The following is a 27,545-nucleotide window of genomic DNA, read 5'->3' as shown; positions in this document are numbered from 1 at the left end:
TGTATATATATTTTAGACTAGCATAGGCATTAGTAGCCTAGGGGAAACAGATTTCACAGATTTAGTCCAGGCAAGTTACAAACAAAATACCAGCAACAACCACCATAAAGGGAAAAAAAAATCAGAATTCAGAGTAGTTGCAATGTGTTATCTTAAATGTCCCATTTTTAAGAAAAGAAAGTGTGACCCATACTCAAGAAAAGAAAAACAGTTAATAGAAACTCTGTGAGTGTTACCAAATATTCGTGGACAAAAATTTCAAGGCAGCTATTATAAATATTTCCAAAGTACTAAAGCAAGCCATGTTTAAAGAATTAAAGAAAAGTGGGGTAACAAGAGATCAACAAATAGATTCTTAATAAGGATATTGAATTTATTTTAAAAATACCAGGTGAAAATTCTGTAGCTGAAGGGTACAATAATGGTAATTTAAAATTTTTCACTGGAGAGTTCAACAACAGGTTTGAGAGAGAAGGAATCAGTGAACTATAAATCAATAGAAATTACTCAATCTAGAGAATGGTGAGAAAACAGGCTGCAGTAAAATTAACAGACCCTCAAAAACCTGTGGGACAAGCTCAAGCACAGAAACAACCATGTCAGGGGAATGTTGGAAGGAGAGAAGAGAAAGGGACAGAAAACCTATTTGAAAAAATAATGGCCAAAACTTCCAAAATTTGATTTTTTAGAAAATTAATCTATACACCCAAGAAGCTCAAAGAAACCCAAGCAGGATAAACACAAATAGATCTACACTTGAACACATCATAGTCAAACTGTTGTATGCCAAATCCAAAGAGAAAATCTTGAAAGCAGCAAGAAGAATAGCACGCACCATAGAAAGGCGAGCATCCATGCAATTAGGCTGGCTTCTCATCTAAAACCATGGATGCCAGAAGGAAGAAGAATGGCACATCCATACTGCAAAAAGAAAATAATGTCAAACAAGAATTCTGTATCTAACAAAACTATCCTTCAAAAATGAGGGCAAAATAAGGACATTTTCAGATAAACAGAGACTGAGCAAATGTATTGCTAGCAGCCCTGTTTTAAAAGATGTACCAAAGGAAGAAAGGCCTTCAGGAAATGGTACTCTAAGATAGCACAAATCCACAGGAAAAAATGAAGAGCACTGTAAATGATAAATATGTTAGTATAAAAGATTCCATAAAATATATTTTTTCTCCTTTTTCCCAATTTCTTTAAAAGACATAGGATTGTGTGAAACAATAATTTTAACACTGTAGTGTTGGGTTTGTAACATGTATAGATTTAATATATAGGACAGTAATAGCACAAAGGAGGGAAGAGGGAATGGCAGTATATTGGAGCAAACTTCTTGTATTTTCTGGAGTTAAATTACTGTTAACCAAAAGAAGATCATGATACATTAAAATGCATATGGTGAACCAACCCAAATGCCCATCAGTGATAGACTGGATAAAGAAAATGTAGCACATATACACCATGGAATACTATGCAGCCATAAAAAAGGATGAGTTCACGTCCTTTGCAGGGACATGGATGAAGCTGGAAACCATCATTCTCAGCAAACTAACACATTCTTTTTGCTCCTTGTGATTTTTAGTAAAGAGGGAAATAAAAATCTATAACAAGCAGGATGGCCTACATAATTCTGGACACAAAGCAAAATGAAAAGTTATGGTCCCTTATTCAAAAAGTATTTCAAATTTCAGGATGGTGAAAGCAGATCATAAAGCTAAACAAAGAGGCCCTTCTGACCACAGGGTCCTGTGTGACTGCACAAGTTGTTCATCTATGAAGCTGGCCCTAATAAAAAGCAAGAGGTTACTGTATCCCATTTTCTCACTCTCTGGATAACCCCCCTTTGGTGACTCCCTGTTGTCCTGTCCTTTCTTATCCTTGTACTTAAATCTCCAGTACTTGGGAAGGGCCCATCCTTCACAATCAGAAGTCCAAGAGACCAGATCCAAGCTGTTACTTCAACTTCAGGCAGCTACCATTGTACTTTGGTGAAGATGGTTTTGCATTGAAACCTGTAATTCCCTTATTTGTGCTGACTTTGTGCTTTTCAGTTGCAGTTGTCCTTGTGAGCAAAGACAGCACAGGGGTGTCAGAGAAGAACATCATTATCTAAGTAGCTGATACTTTCTTTAACTTTTATTTTAAGTTCACAGGTACAAGTGCAGGTTTATTACATAGATAAACTTGTGTCATGGGGATTTGTTGTACAGATTATTTCATTTCCCAGGCATTAAGCCTAGTACCCATTAGTTATTTTTCCTGATCCTCTCCCTCCTTCCACCCTCCATCCTCCAAAAGGCCCCAGTGTGTGTTGTTCCCCTCTATGTGTCCATATGTTTTCATCATTTAGCTCCCACTTATGAGAACATGCTGTACTTGGTTTTCTGTTCCTGTGTTAGTTAGGTAAGGATAATGGCCTCCAGGTCCATCTATGTCCCTGCAAAGGAACAAACTACCATTTCTTCTTTCCTGTAGCTGCATAGTATTCCACGGTGTATATGTACCACATTTTCTTTATCCAGTCTATCGCTGATGGGCCTTTGGGTGGATTTCATGTGTTTGCTATTGTGAATAGTGCTGCAATAAACATATGTGTGCATGTGTCTTTTATGATAGAATGATGTATATTCTTTTGGGTATATACCCAGTAATGGGATTGCTGGGTCAAATGGTATTTCTGTTTTTAGGTCTTTGAGGAATTGCCACACTGTCTTCAATAATGGCTGAATTAATTTGCACTCCTACCATTCACTAATTCATTTGAAAATGTTTAGTATTTGTGAAACCTAAGAAGGGCTTCCCACAAACCCACTAGGGATCGTGCTGGGCTAAGCTGATCTGTTTATTAGGAATGCCAATGGTGCAATGGTCTAACTGTGCAATGATTTTATCATGTTTTCATAATTAGGCTTTGGGACTGCCATAGGGAGAATCAACTCAAACACAGTTCACTAGTGTCAAACACACTTAAGAGCGCTCTGGAAGATCACTGCCATACATCATGCAATCCAGTTCTACTTAGGCTCTGACAGGTACATTTTGCCTGTTTCAAGTTTGTGATGAGCTAATAAGTGGTCCCCTCTGGTCCTTCAGACCTCTGTCATACTTGTTTTTCTGGAAAAAGAAAAGTAAATATGAGGATGAGCATGAAACAATCAAAGTTGTCACCTAGATATATTGAGAATCTTTTAGTGTCAAGTCAGAGAAAATCTGGCTCAAAACCGGCTAAACAAAAAAAGAAATTTAGACTCTCATGTAGCGGAAAAACCTGGAGCTGTCAAAGCTTTGGAGCAAGGCTTGACTACATGGCTCACCTATGTCATCAAATGAAATACTTTTTTCCATTTTTCTTCTTGGCTTCCTATGACATCTCGCTTACTCCTAAAGCTGAATTCCATTATACTTCCAAAATTATTTCCAGTATCTTCCGGATCTTTATTGTTCTACATGAATCTCCAACAGGGAGAGAGAACCTCTTCCCTTGTCGTTATCTGAGCCAGGAAGCATTTTTTCCCAGAAGCCCCAGCAAACACCTCCTTGTTTCTCATTGGCCTGAACTGAGTCTTCTGATTTTAACTGATCACTGCAGCAAAGCCAATGGGATGTGCTGATGGGCTTAAACCACCCAGAGTTCTACTCTAGAACTGAGAGTAGGGTGTACTTCCTCCAAGCACATGGGCTATATGGTAAAGGTACTGTTACCAGGATAGTGGGAGAATGCTATGTGCTGAGAGGGTTAAACTAGCAAAAGCCCATTATCCCACCATTAGGAAACATTGACTATTGTGAAGTCAGTGGCCACCAGACCCTGAGGTCCCCGCCCCATGTGCTGTGGAGTCTAGGATGTTGAAGAGAGCTGAGAGGAGATGCCAAGAACACTAGGCTGCTTCCTACCATCTAACTTACAGTCCAACATGTGAGTAACACCAATACAAATGAAAAGCCATCAAATGTGTCCAATAGTGAATATCATCCCGGCAGACTCTGAACTAGGAGGGAGAGTCCTGGAGAGGTGTTTATTTTCTGATATAAAAAAGGTAAGGTGAGCTTTCATTTTGATACACAGTACTAACAATAATCCTTGATATCATGCACACTTGGAAGAAAACAGAAAAGTAGAAACTGCAAAGGTTTAATCTTAACCACCAAGGGGATGCAGAAGCTAATTGATATTAAGATATTCATTCATTCTACCAATATTTATCAATGTCTGCTATGTACTTAACCCTCAACTAGGCACCATATTGGATACGTACAGTTTAGCATGGGTACAGTTTAGCATACAGTTTAGCAAAGGCTTTAGAATCTTTCAGACCTAGGGATGAATCCCAGTTCTGTCACTCAGCCTCTCTGAGCCTCAGTTGCCTCATGGTAAAGTGAAGATATACCTACCTTAAGTGGCTGTTGTAAATATTAAATGACAAGAAGAAATAAAAGTTAAATAAATTAAAGCACTCATCCAAGTGACTTGCACATTTATAGCCATAAGAAATGGTAGGCATCTTAATAATTAATAGTAGTAGTACTTGTTGTTATACTTGAATGGCTAGTGAGACATGGTCTCTGTTCTTAAGATGCCTTTCTAGGGGAGGAGATGTGGAATGTGTACAGGTAATGAGTGTCAGAAGAGAAACAGAGATGAACTGATACAGAGAAGCAGAGATGAACTGATATAGAAGTTCACAGGAAGATGAAATTTCTCCATTTTGAGAGCTGAGAAGGCTCACCAATATGTATTTTACATGCAGAAGCTAGCAGGATCATGTTTAACTTTAGGTGACATCTTTTGAGTCTTTTCTCATGTCTCTCTAAGAAACGAAATCTTAAGTGTCAGTAAAAGGTTGTAAGAGAAAGATACATGAGCAACGCTGACACTTGCATAAGCACGTGTGCTCTAGGGAATGCGAGTTGCTGGATGTCTCCACTGCTCTGTCCCACCTCACATGAGAGATGAAATTGTTGTTGCCTGTCCATGTGGCAAAAGGAGTAGCTGCTTGATTCATGGTTTAGTTGGGGCTATCAGGTTGTACTCCCAAAGGCATTTGATAATCTGTTCAACTGAGCACAGTCGTTTGTCTTGTTTGCTGACTACTTAGCAGATGAATTTGTGATTTTGGTAATTACTATGTGAACATTAATAAGACATGATATCTTTTATTAATTAGCACTTTATGGGGTTTTTCAAAATGGCAAAATCTAGATGATTTACAAATATTAATGAGTCACTAGTATTAGTTTTGCAAAATTAACATTTGGAGGTTATTCACTCTAGAATAGTTTTTCCCTCTGAAGTCTTTTACTGAAGAACAAAGACCAGAGACAACATACTGTACTCTGCACCCTAGAAAAGGCTAATTTGGTCTGCCCAGGCAGAAATGGTTTAATTTGGAGATGTACTTACTTACACATTTTTCCATTTTAATTCTCTCCAAAGAGGTTTTGGTGGTCAAAGGATAAAATACTTTCAGAAAATTAAGTTATGCTTGAGGAATGATTTTCTAACAGAATTCTATGAGATTCAGACCTGTTTTTCAAACGTAGGGGATACTGCAGATGTACCCACCCACTCCCCTACAAAACAAACACACACACACACACACACACAGCATAAAAGGACACAACAGTGTGCTGGAGCAGTGTGCTGGAACAGGTTGGCAGGAGCTTCATTCTGCTCTGGGGCTCTCTCCCCCGTAGCCAGCCTCTTCCTTCCATGTACACACGTACCAGCAAGCCATCATGAAAAGCCACTTCCTAGCAGGGACTGGCAGTCATGAGGTTATGTAGCAAAGAACAGCATCTTTAGTAGGTTAACTCAGTCGGAAAGCACTTCTGAACAAAGCAATCAGATGGCATATTGTTACTGCCCTCCCTGAAGAACTCATTTAATGACTCTTAGAACGGTACAATTTCCTTTAAAGATCCAGATGCCTACTGTGCTTTAAACTGCCTGCACGGCCCATGGTTGACAGTCTCAACAAGCATTTCTTGAGCACCCACTGTGTGCCTCACACTGTATTGGGCCTGGTAAGGGCTTTATAGCACACAGCAAAGACAGCCTGTGCAGGCAGGGTGTAGAGCCCATGTCACTAGTTATTACGGGAGCAACTATGATGCAACTTGCTTTTGCCACTAAATTTAAACTAGCAAATAGACTCAAAGGAAGAGATTGTTCATCTTTTCTGCCCAACCACCTTTTCAGAAACCCAAATAATTCCTATAATGTAGGGATTATTTGTAATAATTACTATAACCTTCATGTAAGGCCTGATTATGTGCCACATATTATGCAGTTTACCTTTGTTTTCTCACTTCTCACAAAGATATCTTTGGTAATTACTTATATTTGTAAGCCCATTTTTTAGATGAGCAAATTCATGATTAAGATATTAAGTAACTTATCAAAAGTTACACAACTATTAAGAGGCAGAGCTATATCAGTGGCTGCCATGATACGCAAACTAGTTTAATTAATTTTCTAAATAAATGTTTAATTCAGTGCCCAACTTTTTTTCTTATTACAAGTCACAAAATTGAAACTACTGAGCTTTTCACCTGTAGAGTTGCTATTCTGGCATAGTCTACAGATTAAACATTAAACACTCAACTACATAGCAAGAATCTGGAGCTATTGTTTGGGCTGTCCATGGAGATGTCTTTGCCAACTGTGTCCAGTTGTGGCAGGTGAGTCCTTCAGGGGCACCCCATTAAAAGGGTGTATGAACATAGTCATCTGCTGCCCCACAGAAGTGGGCGCTGGTATGGGAGAATGTGCGGAAGACAGAACCTGTCTCAGCTGGGTGGTCTGTTGCTCTGGCTTTGTCTTTGTTGCCTGGGCAACATCTCTCTCAGAATGTGAGAAACTCACTTTCTCTTTTGCATGTTGATCTGTGGGAAGGACTAACAGCTGTAGCTATAGGTTGCCTGTTATCCACTACCACCTATAGTTGAGAAACAGAAACCAGATTTTAGGGAGGTACACCATCAGGCCCAGGGTGCAGAAAGATATTAAATCACCGAGCTTCTTTTATGTAGCTCTGAAATTAGTTGGGAAAAAGATCACCTCCCTGAATCCTGGGAGCTTTTTCTACTAAATTTTTCTCTAAGACAAATATCCTGTAGAAATATTCTTTATTTTTCCTGTGATAGCTGGAGGGAATTTTGAGAAGACAGTGCTGTAGAGTAATTGTGAACATGGGTTTTGACATCAGTCTTTGATTCAAAGCTTGGCTTCACCATATGCTAATTATGTCTTTGGGCAAGTTATTTAACTCCTCTTAACCTGTTTCCTCATCTAGGAAATGGGAACGTTCATATATAGATTTTGCATATAATTGATTTCTAATTATTTATTCAAAGTCTACTCGTTTCAGGCATTCAGCTAGAGGCTAGTGAAACAACTGAATTAGTAGACACGGTGTCAGCCTTCGTAGAGGTTAAATCTAGCAGAAAAGGTGCAATTTAAATAGTCATTTCAAGTACTGAGTTACAAAAGAGTTTTTCCTCTTTTCTAACCTTGGAAGCAAACAACAGGGAAAACTGGAGATAGCCTCTTCAGGAAAAAAAATAGTAAGGTCTTAAAGGGAGGTATGAGATAATCAGGTGACTAGTGGGAGAAATGTGGTTACAAGGGAATATATTTAAAGGCCTATTGGCAAGACAAAGTATAAACACAGGAAGAACCAAAAGTATAGATGAGACCAGACCCATCCAGAAAGGGGCAGAGTGGTATTAGATGAGGTTGAGAGAGAGGCAAAAGTTGTGGAATCTCAGAGAGTCTCATAAGCTATGTTAAAACATTTGGACTTTATCCTAAAGGCAATGGGAAGTCCTTAAAGGAATTAAATGAGAGGGCTATATAGAGAAGTTGTGAATATTGAATAAAATAATATGCACAAATGCTTAGCCTACTATTAGTACCTATTTACCTCTCAATAAATGCAAGCTGCCATTATCATCAACTTCATCATTCTAAGTATTACCAACTTTAGGTAAAAGGCAAAAATCCTGCCCCATACTATGGAAAGAAACTTAGGTAGTTTGTGGTGGAGCAAACATGGAAATCCTGAAAGGCTGGGAAAACCACTCTCAACTTGCAGTAGTGCAGAGCCCAAGGCAAGTTTCCCTTCATATATATTCTTCCTCCTGTTTCTTTGCTTCTCTGCCTTGCTACCTCCACAGTGAATTCACAGCTTGTTAAGCAGTGAAGTCATAATTCTTTCTGGCAGTTCTGTCATTTTCATAATGGATTCTTTGCTTGAGCCTAAACATACAAAAATGCAGGTAGACAAGATTATATGTTTTCAAGGAAAGCCAGTGCCAGGGGTGGGGGACTGCAGGGAGTGTGAGGGGGCATCTTACTGCAGGAAGTTTGAGGCAGCAGCTCTGAAAAGCAGATAGCTTGCATAATGACATGTATCCATCTGTATTTGAGATGACTTTGTTTTAATCAGGAGGAGATGTCAGATTGCTTGGCACTTTACTGTTAAACAGATACTTCGCATCCTTGAGTAGCAAATAAAACAACAGGACTCAGTAAAAGGTGAGGAAAGCCAAATGTATCATTTCTAAGTTCATTAGACTGCTCACATTGCTTCACCTCAGATCTTGCTACAGATAGATTATGAAATAAGATTGAACTAAAGAATTGAAGAGGTTGATTTTGCCAGCCACCGTGGTATTAGAATATTAACTGGGAGGCAGAAGATACATATTTATTTATTTGTAACCCACCTTATTTATAAAAAATGTGAAGGGACCAAGTCAATTAGGTTCCAGAACCAACTCTACCATTAATTGTGTGCCCTTGGGCATAACTTTGAACCTCTATATAAATGAAGATCCTTATTTATAAAATGGATTTCTTAAATTGATAGACACCAATGAGCAGAATAAACATTTTTTTGGCTCTGAGGCTCATATATAATGCTGTACAAGGAATGACCTTTTACTGAGGTAGGCGCTTGGTGACAAAAGCACAAACATAGATAATGGCAGTCGAGGAGGGTACACAGCAAGGATCAAAAAGTGGCATCGGAAAACACAAGCATTTCTTGAGCACCCACTATGTGCCTCACACTGTATTGGGCCTGGCAAAGGCTTTATAGTGCACAGCAAAGACAGCCTGTGCAGCAGGGTGTAGAGCCCATGTCGCTGGTTATTACAGGAGCAACTATGATGCAGCTTGCTTTTGCCACTAAATTTAAATCAGCAAATAGACTCAAAGGAAGAGATTGTTCATCTTTTCTGCCCAACCACCTTTTCAGAAACCCAAATAATTCCTATAATGTAGGGATTATTTGTAATAATTGCTATAACCTTCACTTAAGGCCTGATTACATGCCACACATTATGTACTTTACCTTCGTTTTCTTACTTCTCACAAAGATAGCTTTGATAATTACTTATATTTGTATAAGTAATTTTTTAGATGAGCAAATTCATGATTAAGATGTTAAGTAACTTATCAAAAATTACACAGCTATTAAGAGGCAGAGCTATATCAGTGGCTGCCATGATATGCAAACTGGTTCAATTTAATTTTCTAAATAAATGTTTAATTCAGTGCCCAACTTTTTTTCTTACTACAAGTCACAAAATTGAAACTACTGAGATTTTCACCTGTAGAGTTGCTATTCTGGCATAGTCTACAGATTTAAACATTAAACACTCAACTACATAGCAAGAATCTGGAGCTACTGTTTGGAGCTGAGTGAGTCTGGACTCACTCAGATGGATGAAGGAAGTCAATACAGTTTAGTTGTGGGATATGGGTTTTTAATCAGAAAAAAGCCTGGCTTGGAGTACTCTGTCATGTATTAGCTGCATGCATTCATTCATTTATTTCACATACCTCAGGTGCCAGTCACGTGTCAGATATTGAGTTTGGTTGTAGGAGTACAATAGCAACCAAGACAGATAAAGAAGAATGAAGGAAAATCACCTGCTTTATTTCTCTCTGTCACTCTCTGCCCCGCATTCATACTTGAAATCATTTGATTAAATATATAATGAGACCTAGTATATACTCAAAGAGATAGAACTTCCTCTGAGTCGTCAAAAAAAAAAAAAAGGGTGGTAACATGTGGTTAGAATTTTCTTAATTTCACTCTTCTGGGATGAAAAGAACTTGAATAACTCAAAAATTGAAATGCCTTTTAAAAGTACTAACCCTTTGCATTTTTTTGTTGTGGGTAATGTGGTGTTTCAAAACCGATATTTAAGTACAAACCGTGGGTCAGATGCTGTACAAACCTCTTCAAAGTGATACAATTTTTTATTTTCTTTAGAGATGCTATACTAATGCATTGTCTTCAAGGAGCTTCTAGTTTAATGGGAAACATAACTCACCCCAAAGTGAAAGTCATGTGTCTTACAAGTCCGATTTCTAAAAACATGACTTTTCCATCACCCCTGGAGGGTGAGAATTCAGAGTAATGCGGCAGTAAGTTTTCTTAAAAGAGTTTCATTGCAAAAAAGGATGAGAAGACAAAGATGTTGTAACAGCGTTGAAATTGATTTTTTTTTTGTCTTGGTTAATGATTTTTAAATATTAGCAAGGAGGAGGCAAGCACAAGAATTTGGGCAGAGGAGAAGGGCCCAGTAACAGTGATTTTTGTTGTAGTGGCTCAGAATGCAGCATAATATATAAACCAAATAGAATGGTAACCTGGAAAGGAACAAAGGCCAGTGAATCTATGAGTCAGTCGTTAAGGAAATATAATGTTTCTTTCTCTAACTCTGCACCTGAGTGTGACAGCTAAACTTAGGGTAAAGGAACAACATCTTCAGGACAGAGGGCTGAATGCCTGGAGTGCTGAAATTTCACATAGTGGCAATTGTTATGAAGGAATAGCAGTGGGGGAGGGATATGTAAATTGTACGTGTGTACACATGTGTACGTGTGTGTGTGTGTGTGTACATAGGTAGAATGACTTCTTTGGATTTATTGAGTAGGAGGGGAAGATGATGTATGAATGAGAGAGAGCTGGGCATGCAAAGGGCTGTAAGAAGAGTGTTTTGCATTGAATGCCAGGGTGAGCAATTTGAATTTTACTCCGAATCCAAGGGGCAGACATTGGAGGATTTTAGGTAGAAGAATGACATGATCTGATTCACATTTATTTTAAAAATTTTTTCCTGGCTACTTGGCAGAGTACAGCAAATTTCAAGAGGCAAAATTAGATGTAAGAAAACCAGTGAGGAGGCTGTTACCAAGCCCAGATGAAAGATGATGGTGGCTTGGACCAGACTGGTAGTAGTGAAGATAGATAAGGATATATCTGAGAACAATGTAGTACATAAAACCTTGAATCTTCTGTTAAATTTGACATGGAGAATAAAAGAAAAGAGAAAAAACAACATCTTGATTTTTTAGCTCTCTAATGTGTGCATTTTAACCAGAACATCTTTATGAAAATGACCTTTTTGGAAGCTACTGTCGATTCGAATACTGAAAGTGGAGGACTAGTCGGGGAGATACATCTGAGCTAGAGGAAGACTTTAAGTACCCTGGCCCTAAATTGTACCACACAAGATATTCCAACTCCCACTAGGTCTTGGATCTTCCATTTGGGCTACGAAATCTGCTGTCTACATTATGTAGCCAAAGAAATGGCTTTGTTCATAAAATCCAACCCTATACTTATTCATCAACATATGACCTTTATTCTTTGCCAGTGTCCCCATCTACTCATGTCTCATCCTCAAATTAGGGCCAACCTGGCCAACAACATTTTTTGCAGCAATAGCTCCTTTACACCATATGAATGCCTAATTGGTTCCCAGATTTTAAGTGCTTTTAAAAGCTGATTATGTCAGGAGATCAAATTTGTTGATACAGATGCATACTAAAGTTGAAGATCACCAGAGATTAGAATGGTGCCCAGGAAAGCATACAAATCATTAACTTTTGGAGGTGATCTTTACATGGGTTGTAATGACGTACCAGGATGCAGTGCAGTGGGACAATTGTGTAAACTGCCACCGCCCTAACCACTGCTTCCCAAAGGACCCCATGGATGATCTCCTCTGAGTCCAAGTTACACAAGCTTGACAAGCAGAAAGCATGTGGCCTCTATTTTGCATTTCATCTTGCTCATAATAGAAGGTCTTCTCTTTAACGGGAAGAGAAAATATATGGCAATAAATCTTTAAAAGTATTGTAACATTCAAACTGTCAATATTGGTTTTAAATTATTGCATCATTTTCTGAAATAATGAATGTCATGAATTGTAATTAATTTACATATGCATTAAAGTCCACTTTCAAAGAAACCCTCTTTTCTCTTTCAAACATTGGAAATTAAATATTTATAGTTGTTGTGATTTCATATATACATAGTTAATATTGCCTCTCAAAGCCACCTGCTCTCCACCATATGTCATTTTGTTTGCTGATTCCTTATAACCTCATAGATTTGAAGTTGGGTTGGCCAGAACAAAAATCCTACCAAAGACCACGTAAGTAGTAAGTGAAAAGCACTGAGCTAGGTCCATTTTAGTAGGACGTAGGAGGTAAATGGGGAGTAAAGAGTCCCATCACCTTTAAGTATCCCTTTTTGCAGTTTAATTCACTAAAGGATTTAAGAGTTTAGCTTTTAGTCCTTAAAGTTGAATGATTGGTCAGCAATCAATGTATATTTATGGTATTAGAGAGTGTTCCTCAAATTTTGCATCTCTCAATTCAGTTTATGTTTTTCAAAATAAAGATGAACATACAAACCAAGAACCATGCCTTGTGGGGTCCTCAGCTAAAGGCAAAGTGGAGATCAAGAGACTGAGTGAGCTGTTTTAATGTGATGTTTGAAAAAAAAAAACATTGAAAATGAGAAAATCAAAAAGTAAAGAGGCCTAGAATATAAATAGAATTTCAGTCATTACTGGAACTATATGTTGGCCTCTATTTCTTTCAATTTTTACTAAGCATAGAACTTCCTTGCATGTTTCTGCCTTGGATGTAGGGCTACTTTGAAAGTGTGGGCTAAGATGGCCAGACACTGTAATGGGAGAGAGTAAGACCCTTGGAGTCCTCCCTGCCTTTCTTAAACATGGGATGGCTGCATGTGAAGACTACCTCTTCCAAAGCATCAATCCTTTCCCTCTGCCTTCTCCTACCATCCTGAATAGGCAATAATAATAACAAGGACAAACATTTATTTGGCACTGTTTCTGTTTTAAGCACTTGACTCTATGCTTCTAAAATCACAGGAAATAGACTATTTCTGCCGAATATAAACTCATTCTTGCCTTCAGAACATCTTACCTGCATGGGCAGACAGGGCCTCCAGAGGACAGCTGCATTCCAAAAAAGCCTGAAATAAAGCATTAGGCAAGTATCTGCCTACAGGGCTGAACACATAGTGTTTTTAACGACATTTTCTGCAAGTTAGGTGAGAGTTTCTTGGCTATAGATAGGATTTGAACTTACCAGCATATAATCCCCAGAAAAGCTTGGACTAGTCTTTTTTCTATATGACGGTAGTCCTTGACACATTGAAGAGACTTACTTGGTGTTTGTTATGAATTAATAAGCAGATGAATGAATGAATCAAAAGTTGAAAGAGGCCGGGTGCGGTGGCTCACGTCTGTAATCCCAGCACTTTGGGAGGCCGAAGCGAGCGGATCACAAGGTCAGGAGTTCAAGACCAGCCTGACCAATATTGTGAAACCCCGTCTCTACTAAAAATACAAAAAAAAATTAGCCAGGCATGGTGGCACACGCCTGTAATCCCAGCTACTCAGGAGGCCAAGGCAGGAGAATTGCTTGAACCCAGGTTGTGGTGAGCCGAGATCGTGCCACTGCACTCCAGCCTGGGCAACAGAGGGAGACTCTGTCTCAAAAAAAAAAAAGAAAAAAGAAAAAAGAAAAGTTGAAAGAACAAGAGATCGTGGATATGTCAACTTTGCAAGTATGCAGAATGCCTAAATATCCCCCCTCTATTCTTCCTTTCAGAATGCTCACTCTCTCCCCACCACTCTTCATGTGTATACCTCCCACTCATTCTTCAGATGTTACCTCAGAAAATCTCATTCAGGAAGTGGCCACTGATTCCTCAGATGATAAGGTCACTCTCTTTAGGGTATGCTGTACCTCTCTTAGGGAACTTTTTTTTTTTTTTTTTTTTTGAGACAGAGCCTCACTCTATCACCCAGGCTGGAGTGCAGTGGCGTGATCTCGGCTAACTGCAACCTCCACCTCCGAGGTTCAAGCAGTTCTTCTGCCTCAGCCTCCCAAGTAGCTGGGACTACAGGCACATGCCGCCATGCCCGGCTAACTTTTTTGTATTTTAGTAGAGACAGGGTTTCACCTTGTTGCCCAGGCTGGTCGCGAACTCCTGAGCTCAGGCAATCCGCCCGCCTCAGCCTCCCAAAGTGCTGGGATTACAGGCGTGAGCCACTGCAACTGGCCTCTTAGGGAACTGAATATACACTCTACACTTTCTTAAATCAGAGCTTTGTGCATGTGATTCGTCCTCCACTGTGCTGAAAAAACCCTAAGTATAGGAAGTGTACCTTTATTCATTGTATATACCCAACTAAACCTAGTGTGCTACACATTCTAGGCACTTGACAAGTATTTGTGAACCAATAAAATGTTCAAAGAAAGTGGTTGCTTATGAAATAAAATTGGACCTAGGTGTGGCCATATAGAGGGAAGAGGTATTTGGGTTCACTATGAGGAAGACAAGCAGTAAGAACTCTTAATCCAAAAGGCAATAGTCTCCCACGTGAAGAAGTGTCTTCCTCGTCCCTGGCTAGGATAGCCAGTGGCAATATTATTTTTATATCCTTCTTTAAACAATTACTTATTGTGCACCTACTGATTGCAGGCTACTGTGGTGAGGATAAATTGCCAACCAAAGCAGAAAGGTCTCTGCTCTCTTGGAACTAACTTAGCATCTAGTGGCATAGAGAGACAGTAATCCAATAATCAGAAAAATAAATCCATAAGTACCAACTGTGATTTATTTTAAAAGTCAAGAGGCTGGGCACCGTGGCTTACCCCTGTAATCCTAGCACTTTGGGAGGCTGAGGTGGGAGGATCACAAGGTCAGGAGTTCAAGACCAGCCTGGCCGATATGGCGAAACCCCGTCTCTACTAAAAATACAAAAATTAGCCAGACGTGGTGGTGCGCACCTGTTGTCTCAGCTACTCAGGAGGCTGAGGCAGGAGCTTTGCTTGAACTCAGGAGGCAGAGATTGCAGTGAGCTGAGATCACACTACTGCACTCCAACTTGGGGGACAAAACGAGACTCCATCTCAAAAAAAAAAAAAAGACAAGAAAGGGTCTAACAGACAATCTGATCTGGGCCCTAAGGAAATGATGATTGAACTATGATGTAAAAGATGAGGCAGAGTTAACTATATGAAAAGGGATGGAAAAGAATTTTAGACTGGGAACAGCCTATGTAGAAGCCCTGTGACAGGGAGACGAATATGGAACATAAATTATTTAAGAACCCAAAGGAAGACCAGTGGGATATTCAGGGAGAGCTTTAGAAGATATTGACAGAAAAGTACATGGAGTCAGATTATGCTAGGTTTGGGGGACATGCTAATGATTTTATACTATATTCTTTTTAAAAATATGATTTTATACATTTTCTTAAAAAAGTAAGAAACTTCTGAAAGACTATAGGTAACATGATCAAATTGTACAATACAATGTAATGTATTATTAACAGTAACATCATGGAGCATTTATTACGTGCTTACTATGTACCGGGCAATATTCTAAGTGCTTAAGTGAATTATTTTATTTTATCCTCACTACACCACCATGAAGAAGGTTGCTATTACCATCACCCTTTTGCAGATGAGGCAACTAATGGTCAGAGATCTTCCCAGGACCAGAGTAAAGGAAGCAACAATCATATGGCACAAAATTTAAGGATAAAGGTATTCACTGCATGTTTGTACATGTGCTCTCCCAACCTTGCATAACACCAAGAGTGAGCACTTCCTTTAAATCTTGCACTTGAGGCACTACACTTGTCTCATCCTTGTCTCAAATCTGAGTTAAGTAACCTATTCTGGGCATTGTAGCTCATAAATGATCAAACTAGCTTTTGCATCCATAGCTGTATAGCCTTCAAATATTTTTCTATCTGCAAAATTTTTTGAAATTCTAAATGAACACCCTGCTACCTTCTTGTTATTAGGCTCGTGAAAAATGAAATTACTTGCAATGAAAGATTAAATTTTATGTTAAACTTCAAATTGTAAATAGCTAGGCTTGCATGAAATGAATTCAGAGAATGAAAACTGATAAGTTGTAGAATCCATCCCATAGAATGGACTACCTCAACATTATTCAGGAGATGAGAAAGGATGAGTCAAATATTTAAAGTAAACAGGTTTTTCCTATTAATTTTAAGCCAATGAAATGGAAATTAAATCTTCTAGCTGCAATTAGATAAATGGATGTCAATCAGATATGAAACTGCTAAAGAAATTAGCCATAGGGGTAGTCCTTAATCTGTTTGGGCTTTTTTGTGGGATGGTAGAAATGTAATCTGTTATCAGCATAGGTATGATTGAATTATTAATAATATTGAGCAAGGCCACCTAGAAACCAGAGCTTGGGGACTCTTAAATCTATTCTAATTGAAACAGAGAACCAGCAGACTGGAAAAGACCCTGACTCTTCTCAAGATATGTCACAGGATGTGACACAGAGGACATGCGGGCTTGCAACACAGTGGCAGCTGCAAGCTGACCTCTTGGCAAATTTAATCTGTAAATGGATTCCAGTTTAAGATAGTGAATGCCTTCCATTATTAGGAAGGCTTCTTTCTACATTTTGGAAAGCCTGGTTAAAAATATTTCATGCCAGGTTATTATGCAGATTGCCTAGCTAACAGGGAGATTATGAATGCAAATAAATCAGGTTTTGAAATGAAGAGCTTTACTGACCTCTTAAGAGGGTAGTAACATGTGCATAATGGTGAGGAAAATGCTCCCAGATCATTAGGACAAGAAAAGGTCACATTGTCATTCTTTGAAGTGTATTGGGGTTGGAATAAAAATCCAAGAATATCCCAGAAGCAAATGAACTGAATTCAAGAACGGCTCTACTTACTGATAAGTTACCCACTCTTCCCTCTGATGTTAGTGTGGGGGAATGTCATGGTCTAGGAGGATGGATGAGCTCCCCATGGAACCCCTAGTTAGTCTCTTAATTCCTCAGTGTAAATTTATGTTGTGGTAATAGCTGGTGGTCAGAAACAGTCAAGGTCACTCACCCTGCTACTTTCTGTGACCTCCCACTGCCCTCTCTTAGCTTCAGGGGAAATCTTCTCCCACTATTACTTCTCCATGGACCATCTGCTTTCTCTTTGGTGGCTGCCTCCAGGAGCTGGTCTGAAGGATCTTAAAGTAAACCCAGGATGAAAAGCACGATCTGAGCTCCAGGGCCCACCCCTGTAATCCCAGCTACTCGGGAGGCAACTCAGGAGGATCACTTGAGCCCAAGAGTTTGAGGCTGCAGTGAGCCGTGATCACGGCACTGCACTCCAGCCTGGGCAACATAGCAAAACCCTGGGTGGGAAGGAAGGAAGGGAGGAAGGGAGGAAGGAAGGAAGGGAGGAAGGGAGGGAGGGAAAGGAAGAAAGAAGGCATGAGTTTTATATTGAGGGGAAGCTGGAATTGAATCCTAGGTCTGACACTGACTAGTGTAGGCCCTTTGGGAAGTTTCTCAACACTCTAGGTCATCACCTTCTTCAACTACAACCTGAAAACAATGATGTGAGCCTTACAGGGTGTAGATTGCTAAACTTTTTCTGTTAATGGAGCCCTTAGTGTCTCAGTAATTGTTTAACACACCCCTATGCCAAAAAAAAAAAAAAAAAAAATCTAACAATTTCTTTATTAAGTAGCTAGGCCCAAACAGCTGTATACATATGTATGTTCAAAAAATTTAGAAGTCTTTTGAAAAATATACATATTGAAAGAAAAAAATAATTTAATTTTTAAGTAAACACCAAGAACTTACTAGTAGAATATGTGTGCCTGTTGAGTACTGCATAATTCCTTGAAACTTGGAATCAGACTTTTCTCTTCCATGTTGAATTTTGCACCATACTTGGTTTTCATCACAACCAACCTTTACAAAGATCTGTCATGTAGTACAGTCTAATGTTGCAACTGTGGTCTACTTCAAGCTAATATTTTGCATGGTGTATCACAGAAGTGTTTCCCTCAAAAATTTAAAATCTGTCTTGGCTTTCCTGTAAGTTCACTGTGGTGCCCTGGGGTACCTCCAGTCACTTGAGGAACCATGGTTATAGGTATCATGTAGTTTGATTTAGAAGACAAAATGTGAGAATTAATGTAAAGAACGTGGCTGTGGGTATGCTCATGAAATCATTGCTGCTGCTGTTCTGCTCGGCAGTTTTTCTCTATGATCATATTTATTAATAAGGAAGAACAACATGGTTTTTCCTTCTAGGGAATTCAATGCTGCCAACATTTGATCAGCCAGTTTGAAAGGCTAACAAACCACTGCATACTATGGAAATGAAAGGCATGCCCCCAAGAACCTCACCATTTGATTGAGGAGACAGAATAAACACACAGGACCCAATAGTGAATAACTCACAATTGCTAAACAGTAAACTAGTGTAGGATTTCAAAGCAGTAGAAAATGAAAGTGGTATGGGAAAAGACAAAAACTTAGCTGGGCCTTGACAAATCAACAGCATTTATACAGGATAATGGAAAAGGGGGTTTCTCCCGAGTAGAGAACTTAAACTGTGGGAGGCATAGTGTGTTCCACACTATAGCTGATGGGTTGGCCTCAGGGGGGATGTTCAGGTACACCTGTCCTTAGACCCTTCTCCAACTTGGTGATGACCAGGCAGCACAGAGATGCTGTTGTAGACTTTGCCCTTCTGTAAGGACATTAATTCCACTTTCTTTGGCTCCTGGGTACATGAAATTTTCCATAATAGGAATATAAGCTGAACTTTGGGAACGCTCATATGGGAACACATTCATTTTAACCAATGTCCTGGAGAAGCTCTGGGAGAAGAGCTGCTTGAGCTGAGCTTCAGGAAAATGCACATAGATGGCTTAAAATACGTAGTTGTAATAATCCACCAGCTCGCTTGTGCAAAAATGCAGCTTTATTTCTAGATTTTAACTTCTACATCTGCTGATGGAAAAAAAAAAAGTAATTTAGCCAATTCATGCTTATCCAATCGTTTTCAGACTTAAGCTGATAATTTAGGCTCTAAACATTCCATTTTACACCCACAAAAGCCTCCTGTACTTTCCTACTTCCCTGTCGGAATGGCATCCTGCGCTATCTTCTGTCCTCACCACAATCTGCCAAGGAGCCTCTTGCCTTTCCTGGTCTTCCCTTTAGGCCTCTGTCCCTGCAGCGCCCCCTTCCTGTGTTACTCATCCTGTCTCCTGCTACAGTGTAACTCGGCTGGTCTTCTTAGAAGTAGATTGTCTCTTTAAATTTAATCAGCTGCATAAAGTGCAATTGACATTTCAAAAAATGTTCTAGTTTTAAATGTACAATTCAATATGTTTTGACAAGGGCATACAGTGTTGTAACCACTGCCACAGTCATGAGGTAGAACAGTACTGCCCAATAGACGTATAAGGTGAGCCACGTACATAATTTAAAAGTTTTCCAGTGGCCACATTTCTAAAAAGTAGAAGAAAGATACATATATTGAGATATCACTCCGTGCCCCATAAATATGATGATGCATAATCATTATGTGTCAATTAAAAATAAAAGAAAAAGCCAGGTGCGGTGGCTCACGCCTGTAATCCCAGCACTTTGGGAGGCCGAGGCAGGCGGATCACCTGAGATCGGGAGTTCGAGATCAGTCTGACCAATATGTAGAAATCCCGTCTCTACTAAAAATGCAAAATTAGCTGGGCGTGGTGGCGCATGCCTGTAATCCCAGCTACTAGGGAGGCTGAGGCAGGAGAATCACTTGGACCCAGGAGGCAGAGGTTGCGGTGAGCCGAGATCACGCCATTGCACTCCAGCCTGGGCAACAAGAGTGAAACTCCGTCTCCAAATAAATAAATAAATAAATAAATGGAAAATGGTACAAGAAGCAGGTGAAATTAATTTTAATAATATATTTTCTTAATATATTCAAATATTATCACTTTGTTATGGAATCAATATAAGAATATATTAACGAGCTACTTTATGTCTTTTTTCACATCCATTCTTTCAAGTCTATTGTGTATTTTACACTTCCAACATATCTCAACTCAGACAATATATCTTCACTAGAAATACTTAATTTTTATTTAGAACTTATAAAATTCACAGCTGAAAAAATAGGTTCAAATGTCCAAATTGTTTCAATCCTGCTTACAAGCTTTCCATTATAACTTTTATTTCCATTTAAATTTGATTTAATTTAAATTATATGTAATTAAAATTTCAGTAGCTACATGTGGCTTGGGAGCTTCCATACTGGATAGCACAGAGAACATTTCCATCATCCCCAAAAGTTGTCTCCTGCTATTTTGAAATCAATCCCAACCTACCACCATTGGGCACTAGCAACCAATGATCTGCCATTCAACTCTATAGTTTTGTCTTTTCTATAATGTTATATGAATAAAATCAGATTGCACTTAGCCTTTTGTTTGACTTCTTTCACTTATCACATTGATTTTGAAATTTATTTAGAGGGTATTTAATAGGAGTGAGTTCCTTTTAATTGCTAAGTAGTATTACATTGTATAGATGTACTATACCATTCACTAGTTGGTGGGCAGTTGGGCTGTTCCAGTTTTTGGCTTATAAATAAAGCTGTTAAGAACATTCAGGTCAGGAAGAGTGCCTCATGTCTTTAATCCTAACATTTTGGGAGGTCAAGGTGGGATCATGGCTGGAGGATCACTGGAGGCCTGGAGTTCAAGACCACCAGCCTGATCAACATAGTGAGATCCCATCTCTATTATAAAAATTTAAAAATTTCAAACTTAAGAACATTCAAGTACAAATGTTTGTGTGGACATGCTTTTATTTCTCCCTAATAAATATGCAGGAGAGGAGTAGATTGAGATATGTTTTTATTTCTTCCTAATAAATATACAGGAGTGGATTGAATGGTGTGTGTTTAATTTTATAGGGGAATAACAAATATTTTCCAGTGTTCCATTTTCCACTCCCACCAGCAAAGTATGAGAGTCCCAATTGCTCCATGTCCTCACCAACACTTGACATAGTTAGTCTTAGCAATTCTAGTAGAGATGCAATGGTATTTCATTGCGGTTTTAACTTTCATTTCCTTAATGACTAATAATGTTGAGCATATTTTCAGGTGCTTATTTGCCACTCATATATATCCTTCAGTAAAGTTTCTGTTCAGATATTTTGCCCCCATTTTTATCAGGTTGTCTTTTAATTATTGATTTGTAAAAGTTGTTTTAAATAGGCTGAATATAAGTTCCTTAGCAAACATGTTTTGTATATGTTTTCTCCCAGTCTTGGCTTGGGTGTGACTTTTTTGTATCTGGTTCCTGATGTTAATGTTAACCTGCTGCTGTTAAATGTGGTGTTACCATGACCTCCAGTACCATGTCCGTGCCCTCATTTTGACTCCTGGCACCTTTGGGTTCATCACTGTGTTCTTAACTGTTTCTGCTTTTCTCTCAAGGAGCTGAAGCTACTTTTAGCAGTCTCTTTCATTCTATACTGAGGCTACAGGACTTCAAGCAGATGTCTTCAGCCAGTCTGTATGATCAGTGGTTACAACCATTACTCAAGCACCATATTGGTTAGACATGAGGTTTCTCCAAGAAGCTTACAACCTCTCTGGGCTATACTTTAGGACTCGGGGAACACGCTCCCAATACTGCCTGTGGAATTTTCTACAACTTTCCTCTAGTTCCATTAGTTACCTCCTACCCCAGGACTGGGCTTGATAAGCCTCATGAGAGGCTGAGTAGATATTTAATCTCTAGACTAAGCCTATTGATTTCCTACTTTCTGCCACTTGGTCAAACTTTGGTCTCCTTTTATAATAATGTTCTTATATAATAAACTTGCATTCTTTCCTTTTTCTTCCCCAGAATACTGACCTTTCATACTTTTAGGAACTATGGATCAGTATTTAAAGGCAAGATTTTGATCTTCAAAAAATTTTTCCCCCTTTCTTAGGCACCAGACTCTTACAGTTCATGAGTTAGAAACTCAAGAACAAATACAATACTTTGGTCTTTCTGGTTCTATAGGAGTGAGAGAGAGAGTGATGTCTGTATTCTACAAATACTAGCCTACTACAGTTGGCTCTCAGTAGTTAGACAAGTCTCTGAGAGGACAATCCCTGCAGAGACAAGAATATCACTAATTACTCTGAGCCAGGAAACCCCGGAGCATATTTAGAAGATGACAATATAATGATCATTATGTTAGTCATGAAATGGGAAGAATCTACCATTTGGCACCATTTGGTACTGTGTGCCAACTCTGGCTTAAGCATTTTGCTCATATTACCCTGTAAGGACAATAATTATTATCCCCATTTTGCTGTAGAGAAAACTGAGTATTCTGATACAACTTTAACTTTCCTGGGGTCAAAAAATTATCAGTATCACTAGGATTTGAACTCCAGGTCAATCTGATTTTAAAGCATATACTCTTAAGCATTAGAACAGTGGTTCTTTTGACTGGGCATGGTGGCTCACACCTGTGATTCCAGCACTTTGGGAAGCCAAGGGTGGCAGATTACTTAAACCCAGGAGTTTGAGACCAGTCCAGGCAACATGGCGAAACCCCATCTCAACAAAAAATATTTAAAAGTTAGACAGGTGTGGTGGCATGCACCTATAGTCCCGGCTACTCGGGAGGCTGAGGTGAAAGGATTACTTGAACCTGCTAGGTAGAGGCTTCACTGAGCCAAGATTGTACCACTGCACTCTAGCCTGGGCAACAGAGTGAAATTCTGTCTCTAAAAAAAAAAAAAAAAAAAAAAAGAGAGAGAGAAAGAAAGCAAGAAAGCAATGCACAGCAAAGAAAAGAACAAAAGCAAAAACAAAAACAAAAAAACAGTGTTTCTTAAACTATTTGGTCTGAGGACCACCTTATAACCTTAAAAATGATTGAGAACCTCAAAGTTCTTTAATTAATGTGGTTAATGTCTATTGACAGTTAAATTATTTATTAATTCAATTAAAAATAACAATAATAAACTCATTACATATTAACATCAATGACATGCTTTTATGAAAAATTACTATATATATCCCCCAAAATAGAAGAGTAGCATTTCTTTATGTTTTTTATAAATCTCTTTAACATCTGGCTTAATAGAAGACAGATTCTCATATGTGCTTCTGCAGTCTGTTGTAATATTGCATATCACAGAGTGCCTGGGAAACCCTGCTGTACACTCATGAGAGAATGAGAGTTACAAAAGCAAATAACATCTTTGTATTATGAAAATGGTTTTGATCTATGGACCTCCTAAAGCAATTTTAGGGATCCCTAGAGGTGCTCATACCACAATTTGAGAATTAGTGCATTGAAAATAATTAGAAATAAACTGATTTCAGTGTAGCAAAACTTTGTTATGTGTAGAGAAGAGGTGTGCTCTGAATTGGGAAGTATAGATTAGGACCAGATCTTGGGAGGACGATTATCAGCTTAAGGAGTTTGAATGTTGTTCTCAATGCACTGGGGAACCACAGATGGCTTTTGGCTTGATCAGATCTTTGTGTGGGGACAATTAGTCTGTCAATAAAATGAGTAGGATGGATTAGAAAGAGGACAGAGAAAAGGCAACCAGTTAAGAGGACTTTAACGAGGCCGTGTGTAGTTGTATATCTAAAGCCAGACCTCAGGATTTTTGTGACAATTAAATGTGTTAATCTATGTAAAACGCATATAACAAAGCCTGATCCATGGTAAGCATTGTTTGTATTAGAAGTAGTTGTAATAATTGTTGTGGGTAGTAGCAATATTATTATTGCTATTATTATTTATGTTAGATGAGTCATAATAAAAGCTTGAACTAGGCAGAGTTTGAGAGACATTTTGCAAAACAGTTCATAGGATGTAGTTGTGTGGGTGTGTGGGTGAGGAAATAAAACAATGCTGAGATGACAATATTTTGCTGTTTGACTACTATAGGGACTCAGGAAGTATTTTGACAGAGTTGATTTTCAATAAATATTTGGAAAAGGAATGGGGAGAGGAGAGGAATAGAAAGAAATGGTGACTTTGGGGGCAAGGAAGATGATGTCTGTGTTTGTTGATTCTGAGATGCCAGTGGAGTGTGCACATGGTGAGGTCTTTAGGTAAGTCAAACATGCAACCATACATCAGTTCATGTCCTTGCTGTGCTTTCAGCTCTTCAGAGATTTTTTCATCACACTTTGAATTGTCTTCTAATTTCTTACAATAGCCTACAGGCCCCGTGAATTATGGCTCTAATTACCTTTTCAATTTCATCTTTGGCCATCCTCTCTCACTTACTTTGGCACAGTTTCAGTTCCTGAACCCTCCAAGCATTTTCCCATCTTGAGGTGTTTGCACTACTATTCCATTTCCTTCTAATGCAACCACCCATCACACCGACCATTACATAACTGGATTATTTGAATCGACTGAATTGTTACCTCAATGGAAAGTATTTTCCTGACCACTCTAACCAAGTAAATCTCTCTCCTCCTGCTTGCATTCTTCTCTTTCACCAAATTCTCTTCATTATCTTCCTAGACTGAAAGCTTCATGAGGATAGGGAATTTGTGTTGTTGACACAGCATCTAGGACCTCAGGTATAATGAATATTTGTTTCATGAGCTTATGAATGAGATTCAACAGATAGGTTGAAATAGCGCTGGAAATGTAGGGGAGTTTGTATTTTGGTTTTTGTTTGTTTGTTTGAGGCAGGGTCTCACTCTGTCACCCAGGCTGGAGTGCAGTGGCACGATCACACAGCTCACTGAAGCCTTGACCTCCTAAGCAATCATCCCACCTCAGTCCCCCAAGTAGCTGGGATGATAGGTGCATGTCACAACACCTGGCTAATTTTTCTTTTTAATTTTCTGTGGAGCCTGGGTCTCACTATGTTACCCAAGCTGGACTTGAACTCCTGGGCTCAAGGGATCCTCCCACATCAGCCTCCCAAAGTGCTGGGATTACAGGAGTGAGCCACTGTTTGAATTTATTTGTACAGATATTTTATGTTAGCACCAATAAGTTAACTATCTGTAATGGAAGCTTCTTGGTCATATTCAACTTCAAAACTGGGTGTGCCTCAATTTGTAAAATATCTTTAGCTATGTTTACATAAGAAAATATAGCTGCTATTCACAATAGCAAAGACATGGAATGAACCCAAATGACCATCAATGACAGACTGGATAAAGAAAATGTGGTACATGTATACCATGAAATACTATGCAGCCATAAAAAGGAATGAGATCATGTCCTTTGCAGGGGGATGGATGGAGCTGGAAGCCATCATCCTCAGCAAACTAATGCAGGAACAGAAAATTAAACACTTATAAGTGGGAGCTGAATGAAATGAACTCATAAACACAGGGAGGGGAACAGCAACACACTGGGGGGTGTCCAGTGCATGGGGGTGGGGCAGGGGGAGAGGGGGGCATTAGGAAAAATAGCTAATGCATGCCTGGCTTAATACCTAGGTGATGGGTTGATGGGCACATCAAATCACCGTGACACACATTTACCTATGTAACAAACCTGCACATCCTGCACACTCCTGTAGCCCGGAGCTTAAAATAAAATTTAAGAGAGAAAGAAAAGAAAGAAAAGAAGGAAAGAAGGAAAGAAGGAAGGAAGGAAGGAAGGAAGGAAGGAAGGAAGGAAGGAAGGAAGGAAGGAAGGAAGGAAGGAAGGAAAAAGAAAGGAAAGGAAAGGAAAGGAGAAAGAAAGGGAGAAAGGAAAGGAGAAAGGAAAGAAAAGGAAAGGAAGCTGGAACAATAACCTTTGAAATTTGCCAAGGTAGCAACAATGACATAATGCTCCTTTACATATGGCAACAGTCTAACCTTGCCTCAAAGTCCCAGGAGTGGATGGTACTCCCTGTTTCTACATTGTATCTTCTTTGCCCTATTAGCTGGCCTGTCTTTGTGTGTTCAAAGGCCCAGTGATATACTCTGGAAGAAGAATAGCAGATTGGCTCAGGTATGTTTTCTGACTGTGGCACTTATTTTTGACACTTATTCCTTCGGTTGACCTATTAGTGGATCTTGTCTGTGCATGGCAAAAATAATACTTCCTTTAAAGGAGTGTTAATAATCACAATAAAGCATCTAGCAAAGGAAGGGCATGGCTCAATAAATTTCACGTTCCCCAGCCGCAGCCATTCAGTCAGTTGGTAGGTTGAGTATAGAAATCTTGTTTGAGTTGTTCTTTCATGGAACTTTGAAGTTGTCATTTCATTGTTTTTTAGGGACCAATGTTGAAGAAATTTTCCAGTGACAATCTGATAGTTACTAACATAGACATGGCCTGTGTTTTCCTCCAGGAAACTTTTAGGATCTTCTTTGTATCCTTAGTGTTCACAATGATTATGTAGTTGTAGGTCTTTTAAAATAACCAATATGGGTATACAAAGGGCTCCTTTTAATCTCGAACACTCCTGTTATTCAATTGGGAAATAGCTCTTCAAGTATTTCTTTAATAATTTCCTTATTTTTGATTTCCTAATTCTTCCTGATACTTCTATTAATTGGATATTAGTCTTCATAGAATAATTTCCTAATTTGTATATCTCTGATATTTTGGCTTTATCTTTTTCTCCTACTTTTTTTTATTATTATTATACTTTAAGTTTTAGGGTACATGTGCACAATGTGCAGGTTAGTTACATATGTATACATGTGCCATGCTGGTGTGCTGCACCCATTAACTCGTCATTTAGCATTAGGTTTATCTCCTAAAGCTATCCCTCCCCCCTCCCCCCACCCCACAACAGTCCCCAGAGTGTGATGTTCCCCTTCCTGGGTCCATGTGTTCTCATTGTTCAATTCCCACCTAAGAGTGAGAATATGCAGTGTTTGGTTTTTTGTTCTTGTGATAGTTTACTGAGAATGATGATTTCCAATTTCATCCATGTCCCTATGAAGGACATGAACTCATCATTTTTTATGGCTGCATAGTATTCCATGGTGTATATGTGCCACATTTTCTTAATCCAGTCTATCGTTGTTGCACATTGGGTTGGTTCCAAGTCTTTGCTGTTGTGAATAGTGCTGCAATAAACATACATGTGCATGCGTCTTTATAGCAGCATGATTTATAGTCCTTTGGGTATATACCCAGTAATGGGATGGCTGGGTCAAATGGTATTTCTAGTTCTAGATCCCTGAGGAATTGCCACACTGACTTCCACAATGGTTGAACTAGTTTACAGTCCCACCAACAGTGTAAAATGTTCCTGTTTCTCCACATCCTCTCCAGCACCTGTTGTTTCCTGACTTTTTAATGATCGCCATTCTAACTGGTGTGAGATGGTATCTCATTGTGGTTTTGATTTGCATTTCTCTGATGGCCAGTGATGGTTAGCATTTTTTCATG

At 39.0% G+C, this 27,545-nt stretch overlaps 1 protein-coding gene across 44 annotated transcripts in view; it reads left to right on the top strand.

The window, feature by feature from the left end:
- Positions 1-27,545, top strand: part of PPP2R2B (protein phosphatase 2 regulatory subunit Bbeta) — a 495,140-nt gene that overhangs the window by 157,594 nt on the left and 310,001 nt on the right. For 7 of the 44 annotated variants that reach the window (XM_063811560.1, XM_054684668.2, XM_054684682.2 and 4 more), the window contains exons 1-2: positions 3,833-4,043; positions 6,529-6,687. The exons of 17 other annotated variants lie outside the window; for them this stretch is intronic. The gene's annotated coding sequence lies outside the window, so the exon portion shown is untranslated. Of the gene's footprint in view, positions 1-3,652; positions 4,044-6,528; positions 6,688-8,456; positions 8,546-27,545 lie in introns of those variants that run through there. 20 more of the 44 variants (XM_054684665.2, XM_054684684.2, XM_054684663.2 and 17 more) reach the window with 14 other exon arrangements.

This window comes from Pan troglodytes, chromosome 4, assembly GCF_028858775.2.
Source record: "Pan troglodytes isolate AG18354 chromosome 4, NHGRI_mPanTro3-v2.0_pri, whole genome shotgun sequence".
Taxonomy (NCBI): Eukaryota; Metazoa; Chordata; class Mammalia; order Primates; family Hominidae; genus Pan; species Pan troglodytes.
This window is presented reverse-complemented; position numbering and strand designations above follow the sequence as displayed.